Source organism: Pelodiscus sinensis, chromosome 4 (genome assembly GCF_052426305.1).
Source record: "Pelodiscus sinensis isolate ZL-2025 chromosome 4, ASM5242630v1, whole genome shotgun sequence".
Taxonomy (NCBI): Eukaryota; Metazoa; Chordata; order Testudines; family Trionychidae; genus Pelodiscus; species Pelodiscus sinensis.
Window position 1 is genome coordinate 74,328,052 of NC_143055.1, and position 23,504 is coordinate 74,351,555.

The following is a 23,504-nucleotide window of genomic DNA, read 5'->3' on the forward strand; positions in this document are numbered from 1 at the left end:
CTAACTGCCCTTACAACATGTGTAGGTAAAACTATGGAAAAACTGGTGACAGAGAGATTAGTAGAAAAACTTAGGGTGTGTTTACACTGCACCATTATAGTGAGAGCATTATTTTGAAATAACAATGCGTGCATCTACACAGCCATTCAATTATTTTGAAATAATTTTGAAATAATGGACGGCTTATTCTGAAATCTGTAAACCTCATTCTATGAGGAATGATGCCTATTCTGAAATAGCTATTTCAAAATAAGGTGTGTAGACGCTCCATGGCTGCTATTTTGAAATAGCCTCTCACCAGGTTCATTCTAAGTTATTCCTTCCCAGTGTCTCCTGGGGCTCTAAATCAAGATAGAGGCTGTGAAGGCTAGGACTATAATAGAGTTTAAAGAGAAGCTAGATAATTTCATGGAGGTTAGGTCCATAAAAGGCTATTAGCCAGGGGATAAAATGGTGTCCTTGGCCTCTGTTTGTCAGAGGCAGGAGAGGGATGGCAGGAGACAAATCGCTTGAGGGTCTTCAGTCCACCCTCTCTGGGGCACCTGGTGCTGGCCACTGTCAGAAGACAGGATACTGGGCTAGATGGACCTTTGGTCTGACCCAGTACGGCCATTCTTATGTTCTTATAGCTTGTCTATATTAGGGAAGCCTGCCTTGGACTAATTTTGAGGATTCCCTGCAGTGTAGATGTGCTATTTTGGTCTAACTATTCTGGAATAGCTTATTTCGAAATAAGTGTGCAGTGTAGACGTACCCTTAGAAATAGGTTCATAGATGGAATTCACAGCGGGTTCTAAAGAGGTAGGAGTCTGCTTATATCACCCAGAAGCACAAAAAAGCTTGACAACCAACAAATACAGTATATTTTTTACGGGCATTGAAAAAATGTTTATACCAATGTGTTACAGAGAGAAGGAATATTATATAAAATTGGCAACTATAGGTATTGTTGGAAGAATGTACAGATGGTTAAGGGATTTCCTAAGCAAAAGACCCATTCAACTCCAGGTAGGGAAAGCCTTTTTCATCAAGTATTATGCTACAGAAGGAACTTCATGAGTAGTATCATTAGCATAACTCTTTTTCAAATAACTGACCTTCCAAAACAGATGAGTGCAGGAATGAGTATTACATTACTTCCTGATGACTGCCATAGGGCTAAATCAGAAACCCTGGAAGTGCCACCAAACAGAATCATTGATGCACTTCAGAGTGTACAGAATAAGGAAACAGGAGCAGCTTTAAGTTCTCATTTGACAAAACATGGGAAATTACTTTCACAACAAGAGCAATTCAAAAAGAGATACAATGTTATATAAAAGACCAGAAAATAAGCATAGTGGAAAAAGCACACATTCTTAGGTATGCTATTTGATTAAAAGGTCACCTGGAGAGATCACACTGAAAAGATTTTAAGTGCAAAGGAAGAATTGTTTACTTAAAATTACATCTGGAACTTCCCGGGGAGTGGACAAGAAAATGGTGCTAATGCTATAAGAGCATTAATCCAATCTATTATTGTATATAGCTTTGGGCCTTGAAAACAAGCCTGAGAAAACTTGACTCTATCCAGGCATCAGATTAAAATGTCTTCATTACTGTCTGTATGTCAAGAGCAGATGGAGAAATTCCTGTCTCTCTTAGAATGATGCTTCTGTACCTTTTCAGCCAAAGCATTAAATAATAGTGAAGATGATACTAAGCTAATGTATATTGATTGTTTGGAATTAAGTGGAGACTGGACAGGACAAAAACTCAAAATTCGTCATGTAAAGGGTAAATAAGTGGATTAAGGCTCTCAGTGATATGTGTGGCTTAACAGAGGCCAAAAATCAATAGTTTTGGGAAAATATTTTAACATTGGAAAATCACTCCCGCACCCCAACTTGAAGACATGGAATTATAAAATAAAATAAACCAAAGGAGGAGAATGATAAATATAGAAGATACAATAAGTAATAGATCTGTGATAAGTAGGGACACTTGTCAAATGTACATTGATAGCTCCAGAGAGTAAGGAACCTTTAGAGTAGGAACCGGCTTGCTTTGTGCCACTATTCTAACTCAAAAGCATAACTTTGACTTTGTCTCTAGGGCTGAGCTACTGGGATACTGCTGGCACTAACTTAGGCCTTAGATATCTGGCCAGCTGCCATGGCCATTCTGTCTGATTCCTTATAATGGTGTGTGACGGGGCGGACAGGCCCCGCACTAACGAGCAGGAGGTAGCTCAGGCCCAGCTGGCAGAGAAGGCCCCGCCCCTCCGACCCTGCTGGGCATGCTCCCAACAGCGGCCGGGTATAAAGGCAGGAGGAGCCCAGCAGGCAGGGAGGCCCCAGGGAGAAGGAGGAGACCAGGCCGGACCGGAGTTCTTGCAGTTGCTGGGTCCAGAGTCGTCGCCCGCGCTGAACCGGGACACGGAGAAAGCAGCCGCTGGCCCTGAGTGGCAGGAGCGCGCCCTCAACCCCGACAGGTACTGCCTGAGAGGCGAAGGGGCCCGGGGGGAACCAGGGCGTGGTAGGAAGCAGCCCAGGGCAAGGGATACACAGTTTGGCTCGGCGTGTATCGGCCGGATCCCCCGCCAAGCCGGCAGGAGCCATAGACCCTGCCTAAAGGGCCCTGGGCTGGGACCCGGTGGAGAGGGAGGGCCCGGGTCCCCCTACCACCCGTTTTCCCCTACCCTGGACAAACAGACCCCGGGCCAGGGGAGGCTTCGCAGAGCAACTAGGCCTCTGCTACCGTATATGCCCTGATAGAAGGGCCGAGACTTTTGTGTTGAGACTTTGCTACCGTATATGCCCTGATAGAAGGGCCGAGACTTTTGTGGTGGGACTTTGCTACCATATATGCCCTGATAGAAGGGCCGGGGCCTGGGCCTAGGGACTCTGGAGTACCGTATAGGCCCGGTCGGAGGGGGCCGAGCCCCGGGACGGGGGCGTACCCCTTGACATGGTGCAGGCACCATATGGTAAGTCTGACAGCAGAAATTATATGCTTAATGAAATATTACTGTTAACTGAATTGGTGCAATTGGATATGACTGTAGTAATAGCACATGTAGGTGGCAACGAATTGGCAGACAGTGTAGTGGGGAAGGGGGAACTTCCATATTGAATGGATACATGTCACCTCAGGAAGAGAAGCGGAGATAAAATTTCTCAATGGCTTAAATGACTGCTTCTTGGAGCAGCTGGTGCAGGAACCCACAAGGGGAGAGGCAATTCTCGATTTAGTCCTGAGTGGAGTGCAGGATCAGGTCCAGGAAATAACTGTTACAGGACCGCTTGGGAATAGTGACCATAATATAATAACATTCAACATTCCTGTGGTGGGAAGAACACCTCAGCAGTCCAGCACCCTGGCATTTAATTTCAAAAAGGGGAATTACACAAAAATGAGGAGGTTAGTTAAACAGAAATTAAAAGGCACAGTGACTAGAGACAAATCCCTGAAAGCTGCATGGAAACTTTTTAAAGACACCATAATAGAGGCTCAACTTAAATGTATACCCCAAATTAAAAAACATAGCAAGAGACCTAAAACAGTGTCACTGTGGCTTAACCACCATGTAAAAGAAGCAGTGAGGGACAAAAAGGTATCTTTTAAGAAGTGGAAGTCCAATCCTATTGAGATAAATAGAAAGGGACATAAACACTGTCAAATCAAGTGTAAAAATGTAATAAGAAAAGCAAAAAAAGATTTTGAGGAACAGCTAGCCAAAAACTCAAAAAGAAATAACAAAATATTTTTTAAGTACATTAGAAGCAGGAAGCCTGCTAAAAAACCTGTGGGTCCCCTAGATGATCAAGCTATAAAAGGAGCAATCAAGGACGATAAAGCCATTGCAGAGATACTAAATGATTTCTTTGCTTCAGTCTTCACGGCTGAGGACGTTGGGGAAATTCCCGAATCTGCACCGTCCTTTGTGGGTGGTAAATCTGAGGAACTGTCCCAGATTGAAGTGTCATTAGAGGAGGTTTTGGAACAAATAGAAAAACTTAATGTTAACAAATCTCCGGGACCGGATGGCATTCATCCAAGGGTTCTAAAAGAACTCAAATGGGAAATTGCTGAGATATTATCTGTAGTTTGTAACCTATCCTTTAAATCGGCTTCCGTACCTAATGACTGGAAGGTAGCCAACGTGACACCAATATTTCAAAAGGGCTCTAGAGGCGATCCTGGCAATTACAGACCGGTAAGTCTAACTTCAGTACCGGGCAAATTAGTCGAAACAATAGTAAAGAATAAAATTGTGAAGCATGTAGAAGAACATAATTTGTTGGACAAAAGTCAACATAGTTTCTGTAAAGGGAAATCCTGTTTTATTAATCTATTAGAGTTCTTTTAAGGGGTTAACAAGCATGCGGATAAGGGGGATCTAGTAGATATAGTATACTTGGATTTTCAGAAAGCCTTTGACAAGGTCCCTCACCAAAGGCTCTTGTGTAAATTACATGGCCATCGGATAAGAGGAAAGGTCCTTTCTTGGATTGAGAACTGGTTAAAAGACAGGAAACAAAGGGTAGGAATAAATGGTAAATTTTCAGATTGGAGAGGGGTAAACAGTGGTGTCCCCCAAGGGTCAGTCCTGGGACCAATCCTTTTCAACTTATTCATAAATGATCTGGAGAAAGGGGTAAGCAGTGAGGTAGTAAAGTTTGCAGATGATACAAAACTGTTTAGGATAGTCAAGACAGAAGCAGACTGTGAGGGACTCCAAGATGATCTCACCAAACTCAGTGATTGGGCAGCAAAATGGCAAATGAAATTTAATGTGGATAAGTGTAAAGTAATGCACATTGGGAAAAATAACCCCAACTATACGTACAGTATGATGGGGGCTAATTTGGCTACGACAAATCAGGAAAGGGATCTTGGAGTTATCGTGGACAGTTCTCTGAAAACTTCCACGCAGTGTGCAGCGATGGTCAAAAAGGCAAATAGGATGCTAGGAATTATTAGGAAAGGGATAGAAAATAAGACACAGAATATCTTGCTGCCCCTGTATAAAACTATGGTACGCCCACATCTTGAATACTGTGTACAGATGTGGTCTCCTTACCTCAAAAAAGATATTTTGGCTTTGGAAAGGGTTCAGAAAAGGGCAACTAAAATGATTAGGGGTTTGGAACGGGTCCCATATGAGGAGAGGTTAAAGCGACTGGGACTTTTCAGTTTAGAAAAAAGGAGACTGAGGGAGGATATGATAGAGGTCTATAAAATCATGAGTGGTGTGGAGAGGGCCGATAAAGAAAAGTTATTTATTAGTTCCCTAAATAGAAAAACTAGAGGTTACCAAATGAAATTAATGGGTAGCAGGTTTAAAACGAATAAAAGAAAGTTCTTCTTCACACAGTGTGTAGTCAACCTGTGGAACTCCTTGCCAGAGGAGGCTGTGAAGGCTAGGACTATAATAGATTTTAAAGAGAAGCTAGATAATTTCATGGAGGTTTGGTGCATAAAAGGCTATTAGCCAGGGGATAAAATGGTGTCCTTGGCCTCTGTTTGTCAGAGGCTGGGGAGAGATGGCAGGAGACAAATCGCTTGATCATTGTCTTCGGTCCACCCTCTCTGGGGCACATGGTGCTGTCCACTGTCGGTAGACAGGATACTGGGCTAGAAGGACCCAGTACGGCCGTTCTTATGTTCTGAACTATTGAGCATGAATGAGGAAGGAAATCTACTTGAAACTAGGTGTGGTGCTATACTCACACTCAAGCAGCATACTAATTGATATAGGGAAGCTGTATCTGCTTAGAAGTGGTTTTATATTGCTCTGTGTAAACTAGATATTCCAGGCAGCTATAGATCTGTGGCAACTCAATTAGGGATTGGGAAGTTTATTGTAGGGATTGTGGTTTTTGGAGGTTTGTGAGACAATGGGTATTCTGGGGTTTACCCAGGGGTGGTTGGCATAAGATCCATTACAGAAACAATGGCTGGTTTTGAGAGGAAGTGGTTTGCAAACTTTGCAGGGCTATTGTTGAACTTATATCACAATAGTTTGCTCACTACAAGGAGAAAATATCTATATGAACAGAAGAAGATACTATTTTAGCATTCTGCAGAGCCTTGTGGGTCACAGGGGCAGATTCATGAACACTCATTCTAGGGTGCACTGGAAAGGTTTATGAGGACATCAGGGTTGTTTGCAATGGTGGAAGTTGGAACTTTATTCTCCAGGTGTAAAATTGTTCTGTATGGTGAATTTGAAACATCTGTTTTGGGGAACACTGCATATCCACTGATGACTCGGCTAATGAAACCTTAAGTGTAGAGTTCAATTTCAAATGCAGTAACTGCACAATTGCCATGGAATGTGCATTTGATAGGCTGAAAACTCATTGGAGATGCTGACAGATAAGTCTGTAATGCAATGTGAAAAATGTTTTTAGAATATTGTGCTGCACACTCCCCAATATTTGTGAGGATAAGGAGGATATTTCCATTTGGAGTGGGCTTAGGACAAGTCTGGTTTTTGAACTGTTTACAGGTAGCCAGATCCAACCTACATGCACACAGGTTCTAGTGGACAAAAGAAATTAGGAATGTTATACATGCACACAGCACAGCACAGCAGGGGGAGAAAGCATAATAGCAGCCTTTTGTCTATGCTAAGAGACACCTTACCATCCTTTTTTCTACTTGCAGTACACGTAAATGAGGGAAAATATATAGACACTTATGAACCTATATAGCTTTGTAATTCTGTGTTCCATTTCAAATTGTTATTAATATGCTCTGTTAACTGCTCTCATGTGTCAGTGCACATATTATATAAGGGAATTATTGTGGGGAAACCACATTGTGCTACCAGCTTGATGTTGGTTAACTGCTGTTGATGGTGGTGCATTGTTATGCACTCACTGTTGCTGCTGTCATTAACACCTATATAAAAGGCTTTTCGTATGTTTAGATTATTAGAATCATTATTCAGGTGGGAGTGTAATACTTTTGGCCATTGTTATTTTATTTTGGTGGGTAACATATAAAACTCCATTTACAAGTATAATGGGACCCCTCTTTGATGCAGGGTATGCAATGATTTCAGGGTTCTCTTTACATTGGTGAAGGGTGCATTAGCACTTACTTTGCACATCCAGCCTATAGATTACAGCCTATACTGGAACAGGACACTAAACTCCAAGAAGCTCTGGGAGACAGACCCATAGTCTCCTACAGACAACCACCTAACCTCAAGATGATTCTTACCAACAACCACAGGACATATCACACTAATACCAACCCTGGTACTTTCCCTTGCAACAAACCCCGCTGCCAGCTTTGTCTACATATTCACTCTGCTGACACCATTATTGGGCCTAACCAAGTGAGTTATAAGATCAAGAATACATATTCCTGCGCCTCCAGAAATATAATCTATGCTATCATGTGCCGAAAGTGTCCGTCTGCTATGTACATTGGACAAACGTCTCAGACACTTTGTCAAAGAATCAATGCCCACAAAACAGACATTAGACAGGATCACAAAGAAAAAACAGTTGCTTGTCATTTCAACCAGAAAGGACACTGTCTGAATGACCTGCTAACCTGCATCCTACTTCAGAAGACATTCAAATCTGCACTTGAAAGGGAATCCTCTGAACTGGCATTCATGCTAAAATTCAACACTCTCCGCAGGGGAATTAACAAAGACTCCAACTATCTTACCCATTACAAAGATAGCTTCCCCAATTATCACCTCTAATACTATTAACTCACAGACATTTCCCCTTCCCCACCTCTAATATCATTAACTCACTGGCATTCACCTTCCTTCCCGCCCCCCTACAACCCCCTTCTGTTCTGTAATGTGATTTGTCCTTTTCATGTGTGTTCATTTTTTTAAAATTGTATCCTTTGGTATATATGGTTGTGACTATTTTCTTCCATTATTTGATCTGAGGAAGTGGGTCTGGCCCACGAAAGCTCATCATCTAATAAACCATCTTGTTAGTCTTTAAAGTGCTACATAGTCCTGTATTTTGTTTGCACATCCAGTGTTTGAAGTACTTTACAAAATAACACTTTTCAGTGCTTAATTAAAAACCCCTTTTAAAAAAGTGCTACCTGTGGAATTGATCCTCAAATCACAATACACTTTTTGTGTGCTTTCATGTCTTTGCTTTGTTTCTGAAGTGCCACATCTTTACAGATCATTGCTTATAGGAGTGCTTGAACATTTGTAAAGTGCTTATGAGGAGGTCTGAGAGGAAGAACTTTATTCACTATGGTCAGTGATAATGTGGAATTGCAGCCCTTGTAAGTTATAAGTAATACCCGTAGAGACTCCCTTAATCAGTTACATAGCTTGAAGTGGGAGAATGGGTTTGTTGCATCAAATTGATAGATACCATATGATTGTCCTTATGTTATGGGATTGTTGTTTGATTTTTTGGTTAAATGTTCAACAAACACATTAACAAAGATAAATCTACAGTATATGCTTCTTTGAGTGGGTTGCACTGTATAAATAGCAGTGCAGACAGTGAGGCAAGGCTCAGGTAAGTAAAGACGCACCAGAAGGTATGTGGATATACTCAGATATATACCATACTTGGCTCCTTACTTGCCCAAGTGGTGCCTCCCCATCTACACTACTATTTTTAGCAGCATAATATCCTGTGGCAAGAACCATTCCCTGCCACAGGAACAGGCTGTGTCAGGGAAGTCAACAGAAAAAGGCACAGCCTTGACAGGCCCAGGGACACAATTTATTCTAATTTGCAAAGTGTTTACAAAAACTTGCTTTTTGTGAGTGCAGACTCTTTGCTTCTGGTGCACTGATTTATAACTCTATTTCTCCTGAATGATAAAGTGAGTGAGACGTCTTATTGGGCAAATTTCTGTTAGTGTGAGAGACAAGCTTACACACGTCAGGGAAATTTACTCAGAATGCCACAGCTAAAAGAAGTTGGTCCAATAAAAGAAATGATCTCACCCACATTGTCTCTCTAATATCATGGGACCAACAGGGCTACAACGCTGCATACAATATTCCTCTTCAGCAATATTTCTGCGTAGGGTTCATCATGAGGAGGAAAGGGAAGGGGAACTTTGGAATTTGATAAGAGGATGTGGTGAACACTGCTATGGCTTCAGTGATGAATGCCCCAATACACAGACACAAAGCAATGCATGCCACATTAAACAGAGCAGCAAACATAATTACACCTGACTTCAAATACCTTCTGTGTTAGTGCTGACTGTCTTGCTGGACAATGAGGCTGTTTGGGCTTACAAGGACACTGTGAACTACTTCAGGCATAATGCTAAAGGTGTTTGACAGTGTACAATATGCATGACAGATTGATTGTTGCAGTCCCTGGCTCCCCTAGTACAGGAACTTCATGTTCTGCACTGCTTTGCTATTCAATGGATATCTGCCCTCACTAACCTCTCTTAGATGTCACCATAGAGGTGAATATTCCTGCTGCGCCATCTGAAATCATGGAGCATTCTGCCCAGATGTGGTTGAGCATCTGGATATAGTTGAAACAAAACCATGCATTGACATGTTTACCGTGGCTAATGAACTCCAAGGGTTTCATGTTAGCTGAGCATTGCAGTAATCCTTCTATTTAAGCATGCAACCAAATATTTAAATAGATTTTGTTCCTATCAGAAATTAATCTGAATAACTCAAAATCTTAAAGCTAATTTTAGTTATATTTTATATCTACTCTGGAGCTTCTCACAGTATGGTAAGGGTTTAGAATGTTAGAACATAATTATATGAATATGAAAATATTTTAAATATACTTATAATGTGTAAGACAATTATGGGCCTTAAATTTCTGTGATAATTTACTGCTTTGATTAGAACTAATAGTGAGCCTTGTGGAAATGAAAACAGATGTTATCTCCAGTCTTCCATTATTTCCCCAAGGCAAATTTCTCCTCTGAACTGCACTTTATACTACTTATCTGCAGTGCAGGTTGCTATTATATATTCTACACTTGTTCCATGTTCAGAACTCCCAGAGATCTGCTGTGCTGATCACACAAAACTGTTTTGCCTTGAATATTGTTAACATTGTCATGTTTTAAGAAAGAAAATGTTGCTAAATTTGTAAAATAGAAAGCTAATTTTAATGATTAGTAGGACAGACTAAATAGGTCATCTAATCTCCTAACACTATTCACTACTTGTCCAATATTATGATATGAGGCACTTTCATTGCTGAACAATTGAAACACAAGATCTTAACATAATTCAGATGAGAACTTTAATACAGATATGGCATAGTGATAGCAACATTTGGGATTATATTTGTTCTCTTGAGTATCATTGCATTTTAATTTTAGGATTCAGCAGAACAGTAACTGGAAATAAGTCTCAAAGGCATAGCCATGTTAGTCTGTAAGGGTATGTCTAGGCTGCAGGGCTATTTCAGGATACCTCCAGTATCCCTAAATAGCTAACCTATGTCCAAGGAATGCATCGCAATTTCGATTTTTTTTCAAAATAACAGATAAGCTATTTCAACATCCCTGTAGACCTCGTTTCACAAACAATAAGAGATGTTTCTAAATAGTGGTTTATTTTTAAATTTGGCACCGTGTAGATGCACCAAATTTCAAAATAGCCTATTTCAAAATAAAATAGAAAAAAAAGATACCCAATTTGCATAGTGCAAATTTGGTTTCTTATTTAGATTTTACAGTGAAGTCTAGATGTACCCTTACTTTTTAAAAACAATGAGTAGTCCTGTGGCACTTTAGAGACTAACATGCGCTATAGTGGGCAATAGCGGGTTTTGTAGTATGGGTCCAGGTTTGCTGAACACGTTGGGGTTTTCATGTAGTCTTATAACCTATGCCCCTCTCCCTCCTTCCAGACTCCATATAATATACAGAGGCTCATTTTCCTTGTACTTTCCAAAGTTGCTTCCTCTGTAGGCTTGAGTTTGGGGACAGCAAACTCCTCTGCCACCAATAATAGAAGCACCATGGGATGGGAGGGAAGAAAGAGCCACTCTACTAGGATTAGGGTTAGGCTCAGCCTGAATAGCCTAATGTAGCTCAGCCTGAATATAGCCTATTCGTCTTTCCATCTGGGGGCTGGGCTTTCTAGAGGATCAGGAAATCTGATAGAGAGGGGAGAAGAGGTCTGCCAGAGGGATTGTTGCCCTGTTCTCTGAACAAGGTATGGGCTACCCCAGTGTTTCTCACAGGGGTCCACAAAACCACTTTGAGACAGCTGCTAACTGGCTGCAGCAGTGTGTTTATTTACCAGTGCTGTGGCCATGGAGTCTGGAGGCTCCCATGAGCTCCTGTTTGCCATTTGCAGCCAAGGGGAGCCACGGAAAGTGGAGGCCTGGCCCATGCTACTTCCTGCTGCTACCCTTGGCTGCAAATAGCAAACTGGAGCCAATGGGAGCCCAGGACTCTGTGGCCACGGCAACAGTAAATAAACACAATGGCACAGGTTACCAGCTGTCTCAGAGTGGTTACTCAGACTACTTTGAGAAACACTGGGCTACACCAACATATCTGAAAGGCCATTTGGCACACTGATCTGCCCGGCTACCTTCTGAGGGCAGAAGGGAGAGAGAACTGCATACAGGGGGAAAATGGGACTTCATGTTAAAAAGAAACTCACAAGATATACTGGTGGTTACCTGGGCAAGTAATTATGTGTACTAGGTCAGTGCTCCTATTTATTCCTGCCTCTAGTGCATCACATCATTGTTTCTTAACATTTTGGCTCTAAATGTCATTTTAAAATGTTATATTTTAAAATAACATTTGTAACAATTAGCACGAGCTGTAGAGACTTTTTCATTCTTCCAACACTTTACATAACTTAACCACTTCATAGCATTACATATAGTCGAAAGGAAATTATTTTTTCAGGTTGCTTTGAACTTGAAACTAAAATGGTTCAAAGACTAGGAAAACTCACAGAAAATGCAGTCCCATGATTCAGTACAAATAGTGCCACAGTTTATTCTGGAGATTAAGTGTTTTGTTATGCTCTCCAAATTTAATTATACAGTAAGAATTGGGGACTTAATACTTAAGTTCCCTGTGTATGACTATAAATGACACATAATGTACAGCTTACTTTATTGTAAAGGTAAATTATTATAAAGAAAACTGTCCTGTTTACCTCTATCTCTACTAACACCTACTGTTCCATAGATTTAGCAGTAAATATGGGTGAAATGATGCTTATTCTTTTTTTCCCCTTAACATTCACAAATGCATTAAATTTTCCCCTGCTGCAGTGCGGATCATTAGATTTCAAAAATGTTTAGATGAATACAAGTCATGAGCTAAGAACTATGGAGATCAAAGTCATTTACTCCTGTCCACTTCTATACCACATGAAAGAAAGTAACTTTCAAAACTTCAAGGGAAAAGCTCATAAGCTTTGACACAGATATATCTGTCATCTCTGGAGACTTATTCCAGAATTAAAATATTTAAAAAGAATGACGACTTGCTGTGATTCCTGACTAATGGGAGGTATAATAAAACTTTACATGAATGCATCATACAGTCATTTTTCTTCCCAGCATTTTTTAAGATTGCCATCAAAAAAGTTATCACATAATATAGCTGTTGAGGATATGACTAAATAAAGATTAATATTAAAGGCACATACAGATTGTAAAACTAGTGGACCAAGGAAATATCTATTTAATTCATATTAGGAAATATTTCCTTAGGAAAGCCTCAGCTTTTGTCAAGGTTGTTTTTTTATTACTGGTAGTCATTATAACTATTTCCCAATCATTAATAAGACTTTTCTGATGTATAACTGACCATCATTTGATCTTCAAAATACAAAAAAAGATTGCCAAAGAAAAAAAATCTTTAAATTATGTTAATGAGCATGTTTTTCTTTTCTAATTGAATGAGAATAAGTAACATAAACTGTCATAATATATAGTTCATTAAACAAATATGGAATATGTGCAGCTAATGTTAGATTTATTTGACTAGCTAATGGTTATGGGGTCCTTTGGCCTGAACCCAATGTAGTAGAAGGGCCTTTGATTCTGCACTAGTTTGGTGATGTTTAGTCAGGAGAAGGGAAGAGGAATTGAGCCTTGAGAGAGACCCAAAAGAACATTCAGGGCCCAGAGTTGCAGCACAAGGGTTGCTGTAAGGGACTGTTTATTCTCTGGACTTTCTGTTACTTAGAGAAAAAGACATTAAGGTGTACTTGCTAGAGGGCCAAGTCATAAGAAGAGAGACCACCATGGAACTGGAGCAGCAATTGGCAGGAATTTCCAGTGAGTGAGGGTAGGTAGACTAGCTATGCATGGGCACAAAGATGCTTTAGTTGTATGGGGAGCTTTTGGCAAGTCCAGTAATGTGCCTGAACCACTATTGCTTACTGCTTGAACTTTAGCAACCAGGCTAACAGGGCCAAAATAGACCTAGACAGCATGACCATGTCAAGGAGGGGGAAGAAGGGGAGTTTGGGTGCCACAGAGAGGGCAGCTTGACCCCACGTTCTTCCTGAGGTTCAAATCGCTGAGCTACACATTAAGAAAAACAGGAAGTTTGTCTAAATGCCCTAAGGCATATATCTGTCAGGGCCACCGAGCATGGAGTCTCTGAAAAAGAAAAAACGCATCTGGTGAAAGTGATGATCAGAAGAAAACCTCTTGCCTAACCTTTAAAAAGTGCTTGCCTAGCAAGTTTTTGAGTGACATGTTATTGTAATACTAATGGATGAATAGAGAAGGAAAGTTTGAGTTCGGGGGGACAATTTTGGGAACACTTGAAGGAACACCTCGAGGATTCCTTGAGGACTCTTCACTTCTGGACACACCCAGGGCTGGCCCAAGGTATTCTGGCACCCCGGGCACGGACATGCGGCGCTGCCCCCGGGCGCACGGCGCATGCGTGGGCCTACCCGTGGGGAGCAGGCCCACACCTCAAGGATGTGCAGGCCCGGCTGGCATGCAGCCGCTGGCGTGCAGCCCGGGCCTGCCCCCGGGGCACGTGGCATATGCGCGACCCGGCTATGGCCGCTGGCACGCATCCCGGGGCCTGCCCCTGTGGCGCATGGTGCAAGCACGGCCTAGTCCAGTCCAGTTGTTGCTATTGGTGCATGTGCCAGACTGTGTAGGGCCCTGCGGCTGTGGGGGGAAGGGCGTTGCTGGCTGGCGTCACGGGGATGAGGGCGGGCCGGCGCTGCAGGAGCCAGGCACATGGTGCCTAATGGCAGCTGTAAGGGACGCCGCACACCCCTTACAGCTGTGATCAGATGCCCCCCTTTGGTTGGCAGCTATCTGGCTCACCCATGCCTCCGTCTGGCCCTGGACGCATCTTTATCCCCACCAGCAGACGGAAGACTGGCCATCGGAAGCCTGCTCAGTGTCACTCGAGAGCCACACTCAACTTTGGTAACCTGTTGCAGACATGTGTAAGTGCTTGAGACTAAGTAAAGTTTAGCTTTAAGTGAAAGAACTCTTGGGTTGTCCTGTTTGTACCATCCATCTATCGGTCGGATGACCGTGCCTCCCCTGAATTATTTCCTGACACCACCTCGCAGAGAGTAAAAGTTACCGAGAAGTTTGGGTTGAAAGAACCCTGGGTTACAGGTGAGTGAATGCCTGCATACACTTAGAACACTCTTCTTCAGATGGAAGCAAAATGTAACTTTCTGTAGTGAAACTGACTCATTTAATCAAAATATGTAGTTGTTTCAGAGGTTCATATTCCTCCAAAGCAAGGTGTCCTTCCAGTTTTTTTTTTATGTAGAATCAGGTCTTATCTAGTCTACTGAGAGCACATTTTCAGATTTCAGTTAAACACAAATCTAAAAATCAAAACTTTTTTTATAAGATTCAAAAATCAAATTAGAATGCTGAAATCTTTACAAATTATTGTCACCTTTTTAGGTCAGTAAGTTTGCCTATAGGAATTGCTGATGATTATCTCATACCTATGCAAATATCACTAATTAAATAACTCAGAGCATCTATTTCATTATTTAGATAGAACAAGTATTAAAATCCAGTGACCGCAAAACTGTGTTTCTATGGTTACCATTACGAGGCTGAGAGCATTCTGTCAATGCTAAATTCACTGTGATCTTGCCTGTGGTTACATTTTCTTTGTTTTATAAAGAGAATCAGAGTTACATCAGTTTAAAAAAAATCTGTATTCTAGAATGCACTGATACCAGAAATGTAAGAGAATTGAAAATGTATGAAAAAAATACTGGGTCAGACCAAACGTCCATCTAGCCCAGTATCCTGTCTTCTAATAGTGGCCAATGCTAGGTACCCCAGAGAGAATGAACAGAACAGGAAATCATCAAGTGATTATCCCCTAACGTCCATTCCTAGCCTCTGACAAACTAGAAAGTAGGGACAGCATTCCTGCCCATCCTGGCTAACAACCACTAATGGAATTATCCTCCAAGAATTTATCTAGCTTTTTTTTTTTTTTAATTCTTTTATAGTCTTGGATTTTACAATGTTGTCCACAGGTTGACTGTGCATTGTATGAAGAAATACTTTTTTTTGTTGGTTTTAAGCTTGCTACCTATTAATTTCACTTGGTGACTGCTAGTTCTTGTGCTATGGAAAGGAGTAAGTAACTCTTCTTTATAGACCTCTGTCATCATATTCACTCTTATTCATCTCTTTTCCAAGCTGAAAAGTCACAGTCTTACTGATTCTCCTCTATATATGGCAGCCATTCCTTATCCTTAATACTTTTTGTTGCAATTTTCTGAATTTTTCCAATGAGAAGATTTGTTTTCTGATATGAGGTAACCACATCTTCATGCTGTTTTCAAGATGTGGGCATGTCATGGATTTACATAGAAGCAATAAGACATTTTCTGTCTTATTATCTCTTTTTTAATTATTCCTAATGTTCTATCTGCTTTTCTGACATTCTGTACAGATTGTCCAAATTAGAGTTTTCTAAGATGCCTCACTATTCTGACTAATCAACTAACCAACTATTGACTCAATTCAGGCACAGGCACACTGGTAGCTATGATTATTCTCTAAAATGAAAGTTAAGCTAGTTTAGGGCCAACTCCCACTTCTCTTAAAATCAGTGCTAGTTTAAAACCTCCTTGTTAACAGAGCTGGTCAGGAAGTGGAATTTGTCTCCATGGAAAGTGTTGACCACTCACTTTCTGAAAACCATATCCCTTTATTGTGTCTCAGATTGGATAGCCAAAAACCCCCAAATATTCAAAATTGCTAGTCACTTATGAAAATGTTCCCTTCGTTTTATCACTTTTATCTTGACAGAAACCAAACAAAGTAGACAGCATTTCTCAATACTCAAGCTGATGAAGAGGTTTGTCAGCTGAAATGGCTGATGCTTACAAACTTCCCTTTGCTCTGCATAATGCCTAGCATATCAACAAGGGGACAATAGAATTTTCAGGCCTCTAGGCAAAGGAGAGGGTAGCTCTGTATTCCCAGGAAGGGTGGGGTTTTGGCTGGAAGGGCAGGGATGAGGACTAACCTCCCCTCAGCAGCCCTTCAGTACCACCAGGAGCACACTGCTTCAGGCTCTAGCAGTGATTTAAAGGGCCTGGGGCAGTTGCCCTCTTTGCTCCATGTTGGCAGGCCTGCAAACCAGAGAGGCAAATTGTGCCATCTATAAAAATTCTAATGTAACCATTTATTATAGCTTCAGAAATGTGGGTGCCTAATTGCTGTGCCTTGAACAAATCTACAAGTGATATTATATACAAAGCTATGTGTTTATCCAACATAGGTGCTAATGCATGCCATAATATGTGAAATGAGTCCAGCTTTCAGGCTGGAATACAGTTAACTGCACACTGTGAATGAGTCCATAACAGCTCAATAACTTACTTATGTGGTGACCTTGGGCACAAGCTAATTAAGCTGCTATTGGGGAGCTTACACTAATTCACTGGCCGATCCTAACTCTCCTTTCAGCCTGAACTGGAGGAAGACCGTTGTGATCGCCAGTCTGTCTTCCCTCCACCAGAATCAGGACCAGAAGAAATCAGTTTGCTGAATCTAAGGAATTGGGATCATACAAAATTGCCAGCTCCTCCATTCAGAAAAGGTCATCCTAGTGTAAGCCAGAGGCTTCCTATTTGTATTTCAGCTCTGTCTATACATGTTTTAATTTTATCCTTTGGAGCATCTGCTGGATGTTTCACTATTAAAATGAGATCTCTGTCTCTTGAAGAATTAGACATACTGTAGCTTTTTTTTGGGGGGGGGGGAGGGGAATAAAACTGTTTCCACATTGATATACAAGAGAGGTACTTAAATGTTTCTTTATGTAAGGGTCTACCTAAGTTTGTATTATGCTTTCCTTAAACAAATAATTACCCAAATAGTTGAAAGTTGATATAAATGACCCAGCCTAGAGATTTTTTAAACTTTTTTTTAAACTCATACTGTCAACAACAGTACCATTTATTTAAAATTCTACAAACATAAAAAGGAGTGTTTATAGGTTGTAGACCTTCTTGACACTGACTAAATTAAAAGCATTACAAAAAATTAAAGAAGGCAAGCAATCCGTGAAGACCATAACATACTGTCACTTGTATTTTAAAATGGTTGCAATACAAATGTAACTTTCTCTCTCAAGTCTGACCTGGAATCAACAAATTCTTTATCTGGGAAATGCCTTATGATGTTGAATGTTTTCATCATTAAATAATGCAGTATTTTAATGTAGTTTTTGCCCAGTTGGAAATCCTTTGATCCTCATTCTTTTAAAACCTATTTACTTTGTTGTAAGGGCATTTGAATGAGCAATGCCATCTGTTCATGTTAATTTTTGAGTCAGATGTTTTAGCTTTTGTTTCCAACCTCTACATCAGGGCTACTCAACACACGGCATGGCCCGTGGCCTGTTTGTTTGCAGCCCGTGATGTGGTTTGGGTTTACACGGGGCTCAACATGCAACCTGTGGGTGGGATCCTTTGAATATAACCTCCAATAGGAACATGCTGCACAATGCAAGTCAATATAATAATCTTCTGTTGATATGTGTTTTAGTAGTTAAACTCCTGGCCTGTCATTACTCATTAAAAGTGTTGTCATATGGGTGGAAATCAGGTAAATACTGCATTTTAGTATTACCAGCAGAATTGACTTAAATGGGGCCTGCACGTTGTGCAACCTTGCCTTAATCTTTGTATTCATGCCTGTCAGTGTGAAAGAAAATATTTGCATGTATTTGCATGTATAATTGCATGTATATGCAACCACACTCAAGTTACGGCACTCAGCATGTACTGTGAGTATCATTGTGGCCCCCGGTGCTTCGAAAGACCAGTTAGTTTAACTTCTGTGCCAGGGAAGACAATGGAGCAAGTAATTAAGGAAATCATCTGCAAACACTTGGAAGGTGGCAAGGTGATAGGGAACAGCCAGCATGGATTTGTAAAGAACAAATCATGTGAAACCAATCTGATAGCTTTCTTTGATAGGATATCTAAGTCTTGTGGATAAGGGAGAAGAGTTGGATGTAGTATACTTAGACTTTAGTAAGGCATTTGATACAGTTTTGCATGATATTCTTATCAATAAACTAGGCAAATACAACTTAGATGTGGCTACAATGAGGTGGGCGCATAATTGGCTGGATAACCGTACTTAGAGTAGTTATTAATGGTTCTCAATCCTGCTGGAAAGGTACAACAAGTGGGGTTCCGTAGGGCTTTGTTTTGGGACTGGCTCTGTTCAATATCTTCATCAATTATTTAGATATTGGCATTGAAAGTACGCTTATTAAGTTTGCAAATGATACCAAGCTGGAAGGAGTTGCGACTGCTTTGGAGGATAGGGTCATAATTCAAAACAATCTGGACAAATTGGAGAAATGGTATGAGGTAAATAGGATGAAGTTTAATAAGGAAAAATGCAAAGTGCTCCACTTAGGAAGGAACAATCAGTTTCACACATAGGCTGTGTCTACATTGGAACCCCTTTCCGGAAAAGGGATGCTAATGTAGACTTTAGAATAGCAAAATCCGCGGGGGATTTAAATATCCCCCGTGGCATTTGCATTAACATGGCTGCCGCTTTTTTCCGGCTTGGGGATAAGCTGGAGAAAAGCGCCAGTCTAGATGTGATTCAAGTAGGAATAAGAGATCCTCCGGAAAAGGGCTTATTTTCCAGAGAATCACGTCTAGACTGGCGCTTTTCTCCGGCTTATCCCCAAGCCGGAAAAAAGTGGCAGCCATGTTAATGCAAATGCTGCCGGGAATATTTAAATCCAATGCAGATTTTCCTATTCCGATGTGCTACATTAGCATCCCTTTTCCGGAAGGGATGCCAGTGTAGATGTAGCCATACGGAATGGGAAGCAACTGTCTAGGAAGGAGTACGGCAGAAAGAGATCTAGGGGTTATAGTGGACCACAAGCTAAATATGAGTCAGCTGTGTGATGCTGTTGCAAAAAAAGCGAACATGATTCTGGGATGCATTAAAAGGTATGTTGTGAGCAAGACATGAGAAGTCATTCTTCCACTCTACTCTGCGCTGGTTAGGCCGCAGTTGGAGTATTGTGTCCAGTTCTGGTCAATGCATTCAAGAAAGATATGGAGAAATTGGAGAGGGTCCAGAGAAGAGCAACAAGAATGATTAAAGGTCTAGAGAACATGACCTATGGAGGAAGGCTGAAAGAATTGAGTTTGTTTAGTTTAGAAAAGAGAAGATTGAGGAGGGACATGATAGTTTTCAGGTATCTAAAAGGGTGTCATGAAGAGGGAGAAAACTTGTGCATCTTGGCCTCTGAGGATAGAACAAGAAGCAATGGGCTTGCAAGTGCCTGCAGCAAGACAGGTTTAGGTTGGACCTTAGGAAAAAGTTCCTAACTGTCAAGGTGGTGAAACACTGGAATAAATTGCCCAGGGAGGTTGTGGAATCTCCATCTGTGGAGATATTTAAGAGATTTTTAGGTAAGATAAATGTCTATCAGGAATGGTTTAGACAGTACTGGGTCCTGCCATGAGGGCAGGGGGCTGGACTCGATGACCTCTCGAGGTCCCTTCCAGTTCCAGTATTCTATGATTCTATGGAAGTTGAGTAGACCTGCTCTACCTTAATGTCCAATAGAGGATAACAAATACTACAAATTGTCAAATGCACAGAAAGGATATGGAATATATTCTGGGATACAATCTAAAGTCCCCATCCTCTGAGGCACTCAATGGCTCTTACATCATATTAAACAACTTCAACTCCTCATGGAACTCAGTGGTAGTTAAGGGCACTCAAAACCCTGCTTCAAGTATTCATACTACTCAGAATTGGAACTGCAACCAATTTTTAATAGTAACTTATGAGGCTCAAGAAGAAAGATTGGACTAAATGTTGGAATTTTTATATATTTATCTGAGATACAATCAAATCACTCTGATCGAGGAATTGGGTTGGAAATATCACAGGCTTTCTTATTCTGTTTTACACAGTTACTTATAACATGCTCATTACTGTAGTGTGTGAACAGCCTCTCGTAGTGCATTAAGTGATTTACCTAACATCTTTCTGTCAGTCTCTTCCCAGAGATGGAGGTGGATGTGCAGTGGACTGAGTTTTTCTGGTAGGTTTCTTTGTTTGCAGCTTTTGGGGGTGAAAGACAAAAAAGTCTTCTGGACCTGTTGCTGTGTATTTATGTTAGAGAAGGCAGATCAAAGAATTGCCCCTTGGTCTTGGAGCAGAAGGTGGTGGGGGTTTGTGATGACCTTTAGTTCTGAAGGAGTTCATTTTGCAGTCTCAGCCAAGCTCCTGAGAGAGCCCTCTTTCTTCACAGATGACCTTTACTATTAGAGTAGAAAGTTCCACTGTGCCAGAGAAGTGCACTTGTCAGCCATGGTCTTCTGAGTTTTCTGTTTATCTGTTTTCCAGTCTGGTTTGCTATACTACAAAAAATAAGCCATTTTTTAATACCTTTCATTCACAGATCATCTACATTTAGAAAGCAAAGAGTCACACAAGAATCTTTTAAATAAAGTTGCGAATAAAATGTTCCTGAATTTGAGAAAGAATTAGGTTTATGTTCAATAGAGACAGAGGCAGATTAAGATTTACTGGGGCCCTGGACACAAAATACTTTTGAGACCTCCATATGCCCCTTAGTGCAGGCCCTGCCCTCTTTCCTTCTCTCCTTCCTGAGGCCCCACCTACTTGTCCAGGCCAGAAGGACATGTTAAGCCCTTGGAACTCCTGCTCACAGGATTCCTGCACAGTCCTTTCATAGTCCCAACCCCTTGGTGGGACACCTTCCCACTGCACACCACCACTAAGGAGGCTGGGGTCCTGGACTCACACACATACAGCAGTGCCACACATGGCACATGATCAGGCCTACACTCTTGGGGCAGCATCCACTCCTGGGCAAGGATGGCAAGGTGGAGGACACCAAGCCCTTGCTACAGGAGCCTGCTGGGAGGGGAAGAAAGTGGAACCCTAGTAGCACCCTTCCTAGAAAGTGGCATCTGCCACTCACACACATCCCCCAACATCCCCCACCCCCCGCAGCAGATAGGGATATAAGTCATCTCCCTACGGGATGCCACACAGGGAAATCCCAACAATCCGTCGCCCCCTCCTGCCCACAGGCTCCTGGTCTGGCTGTTACCTTCCCATGCCTGCTTGTCCCTGGGACGTGGGGGTGTGAGCTCCCCCCGGGGACATCTGTGCCCCTGCAGAAAGAGGCCCACTGTCTAGGCCACTGATGGCCTTGCCCCAAGTATATAGCCTTCATCTGTCCCTAGACCTTTTGGTGTCACCTCAGAGATGAGGGCTAGTCTTCAGGCACCCTGTAGACTGGGATGACTATCCCTGGGTATGTCTACACTACCCCCCTAGTTCGAACTAGGGGGGGTAATGTAGTCATACGGAGCTGCAAATGAAGCCCGGGATTTGAATTTCCCGGGCTTCATTTGCATAAAGCCGGCTGGCGCCATTTTTAAATGCTGGCTAGTTCGGACTCCGTGCCCAGACTATGTGCACAACTAGCTGTTCCATGAGGCGTACAGCTAGTTCGGATAGGAAGTCTAATCTGAACTAGCTAGTCGTGCCGCGTGTAGCCGCGCGGCACGGGGTCTGACCTAGCCGGCATTTAAAAATGGCGCCGGCCGGCTTTATGGAAATGAAGCCCGGGAAATTCAAATCCCGGGCTTCATTTGCAACTCCGTATGACTACATTACCCCCCCTAGTTCGAACTAGGGGGTAGTGTAGACATACCCCCTCTCTTTGTTCTTCACAGTTGGACCAGCTGTGAGTGAGACTCCTCAAACACCTCCCATGCCACCCTCTCAACCCCACAGAGGCACTGCTGCAGACGAGCCTGTGAGAACCTGGAGTCGGAGGACATTGCAGCCCTGCATGCCCTGCAGTGGTCTTTGGAGGCAGGAGCTCTTGCAGTAGGCCCAGACCATGTGCACAACTTACACCACTGCTGTTGACTGCCTACTGGCTGCTTCTGCCCCAGCTCCTCTCCCTTCTCCTTCCCCTTCAGCTTTTCTCCCCTATTTCCCCCCTGTTGCTGCTGAGGGATCCGCACACGAGGCGGTGGAACCACCCAAGGAAGGAGCCATTCCAAACCTCATCCGTGAGCCTCTCCTCCCCCATCTCCCTCTTCTTTCCCCAATCTACCTCCCAGTTTTTTTCCCCAGTTACATTTTCTCCTAATTAAACCAACATACAGTTGCTTGTTTCAAAAACCAAAGACCTGCTTTATTGTATCAACAGGGGAAGGTGGGAATGGAGGACAGAGGAAGGGAGGGGTGTGGGAGGAAAGGCACAGAAGGCAATGCAGAGGCCCCTTATCAGGAGGCCCAGGGGATAGTGTCACTGAGGTGCTTGTGTGAAACTCTCCCTCAGGACCTCTTGGACGTGCATAGCTCCTGATGGGCCTGTTGCATGGCAGCCGTGTGCAGGTGTTCAAAGGCCCTGGCCAACTGCTCATTCTCTGGCAGGAAAGTTTCTCCTTTGTTCTCACATGTAGTATGCAGGACACCACAGGCTGCCATCACTTGGGGGGCATTCCACTCACCAAGGTCAAGCCGGGTGAGGAGGCAGCAGAACTTCCCTTTCAGATGGCCAAAAGTGCATTCCAAAACCATGCAGGCCCTGCTGAGTCTGGCTTTGAAATGTTCCTTGGTCAAGGTGTCCCATGTAGGACTTTATAAGCTAGGGAAGCAGAGGGTAGGTTGTGTTCCCCACGATGCACATTAGCATGCCCATGTCCCTGACTCTGATGATGAGGTCAGGGAAAAAAGTGCTGGCATGCATCTTCCAGTTGATTTATTTGGAGGCCCAGTGGGTGGGGGCACAGATGGGCATGTGAGTGCCCTTGATGGCCCCCCTCACTTGGGGAAGCCCATGGCAGCAAATTCAGCAATGACGGGGTCCACATCACGCAGGAGAATGAGCTAGCACAACAGGATGGCCCTCTGTACCTGTGGCAGGAGACAAAAAGAGAATCACAGGGTTGCTAGGGTTCCGAGGCCAACCCTCCCCCTCCCCACGTCACACCAGGACCAAACCCCTACTTACTC

General features: G+C 42.4%; 1 long non-coding RNA gene across 1 annotated transcript; it reads left to right on the top strand.

Annotated features, from left to right (window-relative positions):
* The first annotated feature begins 11,452 nt into the window (after nt 1-11,452).
* LOC142829441 (uncharacterized) lies at nt 11,453-17,617 on the top strand. The gene is made up of 4 exons (XR_012903854.2): nt 11,453-11,652; nt 13,159-13,260; nt 14,255-14,392; nt 16,908-17,617. It is a non-coding gene; the product is annotated as an uncharacterized LOC142829441 (long non-coding RNA).
* The last annotated feature ends 5,887 nt before the right edge of the window (nt 17,618-23,504 follow it).